The 7,628-nt window shown below is 34.8% G+C and overlaps 1 long non-coding RNA gene across 1 annotated transcript; it reads left to right on the top strand.

The window, feature by feature from the left end:
- Window positions 1-1,736: 1,736 nt before the first annotated feature.
- LOC127702612 (uncharacterized) lies at window positions 1,737-6,167 on the top strand. Its single transcript, XR_007982504.1, has 2 exons — window positions 1,737-2,004; window positions 4,345-6,167. It is a non-coding gene; the product is annotated as an uncharacterized LOC127702612 (long non-coding RNA).
- Window positions 6,168-7,628: the final 1,461 nt, after the last annotated feature.

Genomic DNA, 7,628 nt, shown 5'->3' with positions numbered 1-7,628 from the left:
TGAATCGTCGAATTTTAGATATGATCCCTTAATGGCCATGTTATTACGGGGATCCCAATATCGTTCAAGAGGTTTAAAACTTTTTAAAAAAGGACAAAAATATATAACCACATCACAGCTTAAGTCTCTTCTGAACATTTGAAGGTCCCTGCTATATATTGGTTACATAAACTACACAAAAAACCAGTAAACTATTGTTTCATCTCGGCCTCTAGTAAGTGTTCTACAACTAATCTTTCAGTGCTTTTAACTAGTTCCTTAACTTCTATCAGACAACTTATCATTAACTTTTGTAATAAAATATTTGAAAATAGTGGAATTAACTATTTTTTGAGTGTAGAAAATTCTTTGGATGTCTTAAATAAATTACGTGCTATGCTATTGATTGTCCTGTTGATTCTGTTGACAGTTTTGACTTTTCAACTCTTTACACTACATTTCAACACAATCGTATCAAGCAAAAGTTTTCCTGTTTAATTAAATGGTCGTTTGGTAAATCTGAATGCAAATATATTTGCTGCAACTCATTTAAAGCCTTCTTCTCTAATGAGAGGGTAAATAAACTACATATATTCTTACTGGAAGTGTGATGAGATGATTGAAGCTGTTAATTGTCTCCTTGATACTATTTATGTACGTTTCGGCAATAAAGTTTATCGACAGGTTGTAGGTATTCATATGGGCACCAATTGCGCCCCTTTAATAGCAGACTTGTTCTTGTACTGTTATGCATCACAGTTTATGACCAAACTCGGTAAAGATCTATCTAAATTGCATTTAATTGATAAATTTAACGACACTTACCGTTATCTTGATGATATTTTTTCATTAAATAATCAAGAATTTTCTAAATATACTACCGAAATTTACCAAAAGGAACTTACCTTGAACTAATCAAATATAAACGGTAATAACTGTCCTTTCCTAGATTAAGAATTTCAGTTTTACACTGGAAACTCTACACTAAAATTTATGACAAAAGGGACGATTTTTCGTTCCCTTTTGTTAACTTCCTTTTTTGGACGGTGATGTTCCTTTGTCACCATCTTATGGTGTTTATATATCACAACTCGTTCGCCATGCCCGTGTCTGTTGTGGCGTTTTGGATTTCACTGAATGTAATCTATGTACTACTGGTAAATTATTAAGTCATGGATTTCGTTACCACAAATTACTTAAAACCTTTACTAAATTCTTCCATGGATATAAAGATGTGGTTTTGAAGTTTGGTTGTACTTGTATTATACAAATGAAATAAATATTAAGAATTCAGAAACAAGCAAATTTGCTTTTACAAATCTGTCTCCTTTTACACAAATAATACATTTATTGAACAATGCATAAATATATATACAATATTAGTATAGTGTAGAAAAATATAGAAAATATTTGTATGAGGCTGAGAAACAAGGGAAAATGCGAGGCTTTGCCGAGCTATTTTTCCCTTGTTTTGCGCCGAGTACAAATATTTTCTATATTTTTCTACACTATATTAATATTGTTTTTATCCTGTAATTTTGTTTATTTTGGGATTTTTAAGCAATTCAGCTATTTTTAAAATTGTAAATAGTAGTTCCCCCAATTGGGGCCATTTTGCGTAGAGATACTTCCTTCTAGTGTTTACCTGTGCAATAATGACGTGCCACGTTGCAAATAGTTTTCATACAGTGGTGAAATGAATAAAATTGATGAAGAACAAGTATTTTTATTCAATATGAGTCGATAAATGTAAACGTACTTGTAACAATTGAAACAGTACCACATTTGTTTTGATCGAAATCGATCAGTTCAACTATTGAGCGGGCTTTTCACTGTGTGGATGTGTGTACACATTAAGTGTGCCAACATGGAGCGTTGCACCGTAAAACATAGATTGAATTTGGTTGGACAGGTTTGTCTGAGAGCAGAAAGAAGTCGACAAATTATCATGATCAGACTGACAAACAGCGGGAGCGGAGATAGTTGACGTTGCCACGGGTCCAGTAACTGTTGATGTCCTTCTAGGTAAGTTTGATTGTTCAGTTTGTGGTGTGTATGGCACAACCACCATGTTTTCATCTGTTGTTGTATTACTGAGAATATTTGAGATATTCTTTTGCTGCTTTTCAGAAATAGTGCTGTAATTGTTAACAGAGGCAACATTCTTGTGTCCTGAAATTTGCATTATATCTGTTCCCTGGATATTATTTTCCCTTAGCTTTTGCACGAGATACTTTCTAGCACTATGATTTGTGAGCCGTTTGTTTTTGTCTAGATCCCCCCTTTCTTTCATAGTTTTCACCATTGATCCTAGTTTTCTTTCCCCAAGCTTTTGTCTTAAAAACCAGATGTCAGACCTCTTGTCTTCAAGTGGAATGGTGCGTGTGGCCAAATAAAAGGGAGATTCTGGTGTACTAAACCCAATTGGTCTCTTTGCGGCATACAAGTATAGAAATCAAGTGGGTTACGGTCTCCTTGGCTTTGATATATTTTAGGTGAAATCTCCCGTACATCTGATATGTTTTCTCCAGTCCTTGTTTTTGTTTGTCTTTCGTTTAACTCCAAATATTGGGAACCATCTGTGGATGTATTCAAGGTTACATCACCCCATCTGAAAAATTATAACGCTAATTCTAATTATATTAATTTGTTAAAATTTTTAGGGGTTGACTGTGTATCTGTTACTGTTTGAATTGTTTTACACTAGTAATTGTAATTTGTTGGGCCCTTTATAGCTTGCTGTTTGGTGTACGTGAGCCAAGGCTCCGTGTTGAAGGCCTTCCTTCGACCTATAATATTTTTTTGCTGTTGAAAATATGTAATTTATTTGAAATCGCAATTAAACAGTATAAATTATTAGCAACCTATACATTTCATTCACAATATTTCTATATAGCTCATACAAAATAAATGATTCATGTTTGGACAACTAACTGTACTTATATTACATATAAACATGATAAATATCTTCTGTTTTAGCAATTTTAAAGTCAGATATATAGAAGTGTCACTTGTTTGCCTCGTGTTACAATGTGTATGGAGAATAAATAATATATTATGTTTTTCATGTTCAAATTTATTTACAAGCATTCATTTTTTGTCGAGCCTGCGACTTTTGTCGCAGAAAGCTCGACATAGGGATAGCGATCCGGCGGCGGCGGCGGCGGCGGCGGCTACGGCGGCGGCGGCGGCGGCGGCGTTAGCTAACTTCTTAAAAGCTTTATATTTTAGAAGATGGAAGACCTGGATGCTTCATACTTTGTATATGGATGCCTCATGTTACAAAGTTTCCGTCAGTCACATGTCCAATGTCCTTGACCTCATTTTCATGGTTCAGTGACTACTTGAAAAAAAAGTTCAGATTTTTTGTAATGTTAAATTCTCTCTTATTATAAGTAATAGGATAACTATATTTGGTATGTGCGTACCTTGCAAGGTCCTCATGCCCGTCAGACAGTTTTCACTTGACCTCGACCTCATTTCATGGATCAGTGAACAAGGTTAAGTTTTGGTGGTCAAGTCCATATCTCAGATACTATAAGCAATAGGTCTAGTATATTCGGTGTATGGAAGGACTGTAAGGTGTACATGTCCAACTGGCAGGTGTCATCTGACCTTGACCTCATTTTCATGGTTCAGTGGTTATAGTTAAGTTTTTGTGTTTTGGTCTGTTTTTCTTATACTGTATGCAATAGGTCTACTATATTTGGTGTATGGAATGATTGTAAGGTGTACATGTCTAGCTGTCAGGTGTCATCTGACCTTGACCTCATTTTCATGGTTCAGTGGTCAAAGTTAAGTTTTTGAGTTTTGGTCTTTCTTTCTAATACTGCATGCAATAGGTCAGCTATATTTGGTGTATGGAATGATTGTAAGGTGTACATGTCTAGCTGGCAGGTGTCATCTTACCTTGACCTCATTTTCATGGTTCAGTGGTCAAAGTTAAGTTTTTGAGTTTTGGTCTTTTTTTCTAATACTTTATGCAATAGTTCAACTATATTTGGTGTATGGAAATATTTTATGATCTATATGTCAGTCACGCAGGTTTTATTTGACCTTGACCTCATTTTCAAGGTTCATTGCTCAGTGTTAAGTTTTTGTGTTTTCGTCTGTTTTTCTTAAACTATAAGCAATAGGTCAACTATATTTGTTGTATGGAAGAATTGTTAGCTGTACATGCCTGCCTAGCATGGTTCATCTGACCTTGACCTCATTTTCATGGTTCATTGGTCAATGTTTAGTTTACTTGGTTAATGTTAAGTTTATGTGACAGTTGTAATAAAGCTTTATATTTAGGACTATCAACATAATATCAATGATTAGTAAAGAAGGCGAGACATTTCAGCGTGTGCACTCTTGTTTCAGATTTGGTGTGACGATGGCAGTGCAAATAATATCACTTGGATTATACATTTTTGTCGAGCCTGCGACTTTTGTCGCAGAAAGCTCGACATAGGGATAGCGATCCGGCGGCGGCTACGGCGGCGGCGGCGGCGGCGGCGGCGTTAGCTAACTTCTTAAAAGCTTTATATTTTAGAAGATGGAAGACCTGGATGCTTCATACTTTGTATATGGATGCCTCATGTTACGAAGTTTCCGTCAGTCACATGTCCAATGTCCTTGACCTCATTTTCATGGTTCAGTGACTACTTGAAAAAAAAGTTCAGATTTTTTGTAATGTTAAATTCTCTCTTATTATAAGTAATAGGATAACTATATTTGGTATGTGCGTACCTTGCAAGGTCCTCATGCCCGTCAGACAGTTTTCACTTGACCTCGACCTCATTTCATGGATCAGTGAACAAGGTTAAGTTTTCGTGGTCAAGTCCATATCTCAGATACTATAAGCAATAGGTCTAGTATATTCGGTGTATGGAAGGACTGTAAGGTGTACATGTCCAACTGGCAGGTGTCATCTGACCTTGACCTCATTTTCATGGTTCAGTGGTTATAGTTAAGTTTTTGTGTTTTGGTCTGTTTTTCTTATACTGTATGCAATAGGTCTACTATATTTGGTGTATGGAATGATTGTAAGGTGTACATGTCTAGCTGGCAGGTGTCATGTGACCTTGACCTCATTTTCATGGTTCAGTGGTCAAAGTTAAGTTTTTGAGTTTTGGTCTTTCTTTCTAATACTGCATGCAATAGGTCAGCTATATTTGGTGTATGGAATGATTGTAAGGTGTACATGTCTAGCTGGCAGGTGTCATCTTACCTTGACCTCATTTTCATGGTTCAGTGGTCAAAGTTAAGTTTTTGAGTTTTGGTCTTTTTTTCTAATACTATATGCAATAGTTCAACTATATTTGGTGTATGGAAATATTTTATGATCTATATGTCAGTCACGCAGGTTTTATTTGACCTTGACCTCATTTTCAAGGTTCATTGCTCAGTGTTAAGTTTTTGTGTTTTTGTCTGTTTTTCTTAAACTATAAGCAATAGGTCAACTATATTTGTTGTATGGAAGAATTGTTAGCTGTACATGCCTGCCTAGCATGGTTCATCTGACCTTGACCTTATTTTCATGGTTCATTGGTCAATGTTTAGTTTACTTGGTTAATGTTAAGTTTATGTGACAGTTGTAATAAAGCTTTATATTTAGGACTATCAACATAATATCAATGATAAGTAAAGAAGGCGAGACATTTCAGCGTGTGCACTCTTGTATAGTGTACTAAATATATAGAAAGCGAGCCATATTATGCTCAACAAGCAGGATTAGGAATTTTAGTGTAGAAGAGAAGAATATCAATGTTCCACTATAATGAATATGTGCTTGTGTGATTAATCTATTTCCTGAATGATGGATGGATTGTATGTTTTCGTTTCATATATTCAAAGGACAGCGAATCAGAAAAAGATCTACATGTTACGTGATATATGGACAATACTATACAAATTCATACGGCAAATTTATATGCCATTTGGAAGCTAACATTTATACACATGATACACATGTGAATGTTAAATAAAGGTAGGATGATAATGAATAATTATGATCGGATGATAAATAGTGGAATAATACATACAGGAGGGAGTCGAGTGTACAATACATATATGTTAAAGATTTTTTTTAAATGACTGCAAAATAATCAGATGAAGGTTTATTTGCAAATTGTTGTTGCTGTTAATATATTTTTTTATCAAGTACATGTATTAAATCAAATATTAAATATATTGATTGTTTATTATGTGCATTATACATTTATGAAAAATTGCTTGACATATGTCACAAACCTTAGTGTATAGTGTTCTTGTACACCACGAAGTCCAAAATGAACACAGTTGTTCAGCCAGATAGTCCGTAGAAGGGCATCAGGACAGCTGTCACCCAAGACATTTCTTTCATAAAGAATGTTAATTTCATCGTCCGTAATTGGCTGTGATCGTAGGGGCTTATTTCCTTTGCCTTTCTGTTTAAGTACCTTCTGCTTTGCTTTCAAGGATTCCCTGGTTAGTCTAAAAGCCTCATCTTGGTGTGTGGTTGATCCAGCAATTGAATGGCCATATTTGTGTCTTTTTAGTTTCCTGTCAATACTACTGACTATTGATCTCAAGGTGGATGGCTCATATTCCCCTCCATCTTTTTTACGAAGAGTTAATAAGTAGTTGGCCAGCAAAGGGTCCAATTCCACTGGTGGAATAGTCTGTAATTCTCTGTTTTCATTTTTGGCTTTCAGAAATTTGTTCAGTAGGGCAATATCTCGTACTGTTTTTGTTAAAGTGTTTTTATTTTGTTGGCCTTCAATAAATTGTTCAATATCATGTTCTGTCATGTCCATATATTGGGCGTCAAAATGTGGATTTACAGATGCATTTTCTAAATTTTCAGAATGACTTTCCTCCTGAACTTGATTTGTGGGGTTAGTATTTTCTGTCAAATCTTGTTCATTTGGCCTATCTAACTGGGTGAGGGTGTCCTGCAGGTCTCTGTCCATCAAATCATCTTCAGTTAATTCAGCATAAGGTGACCAAATTAATCTAAACTGAGGCATTTCCATATTATTTTCTTCAGAATCAGATGACATGTTTGGTTTTAGCAGACGAATTTAATTGCAGACGAAATATTTTTGCAGCAAGCAATTAAAGGAGACCCCCCTTTTTTACAAAATGCATCTGTTCAACCACATTTTTTTTTCATGGGATAAGAATAATACAATTAAAAAAAAATGTTTGTTTGTTTATTTTTATTCATTGTTTACGACATTATTATGCTGGTTCCTGAGTCAGAACGTTTTGCAATAAAAAAAAATGTTCCGTACCAGTCAACGATAGCGGCGTTTTGTTTACATAGTTGTCAAGCAGGGTCACGCAAGGTTAAGATGATGAAAAAATAGTTCCGGTAACAAGTAGGCGGGGCCTAATGCATAATTTGCATACTATACAAATAAAGCAAAAATTTATTTGTACACCTGTTATTTGTACAATAGAAGGCCAATTACAGGATAAAAATACTGGCATGCTCTGTAATAAATATATGAATATGAAAAAATATGGAAAAAACATTAGAGAAGAAGTAGAAAAAATAACACAAAAATAAACATGAATTTTTGTAATGTATACAGTGTGAAATGCTTGTGTTCCTATTGAAAGGCGAAGCAGTAACATCAAGGGTTAAAACGTTTGCTTTTAATAATATATTTTTGCAC

This window comes from Mytilus californianus, unplaced genomic scaffold (genome assembly GCF_021869535.1).
Source record: "Mytilus californianus isolate M0D057914Y unplaced genomic scaffold, xbMytCali1.0.p SCAF_5, whole genome shotgun sequence".
NCBI lineage: Eukaryota > Metazoa > Mollusca > Bivalvia > Mytilida > Mytilidae > Mytilus > Mytilus californianus.
The sequence above is the reverse complement of the archived record's forward strand: the minus strand, read 5'-3'. Positions and strand labels throughout refer to the sequence as shown.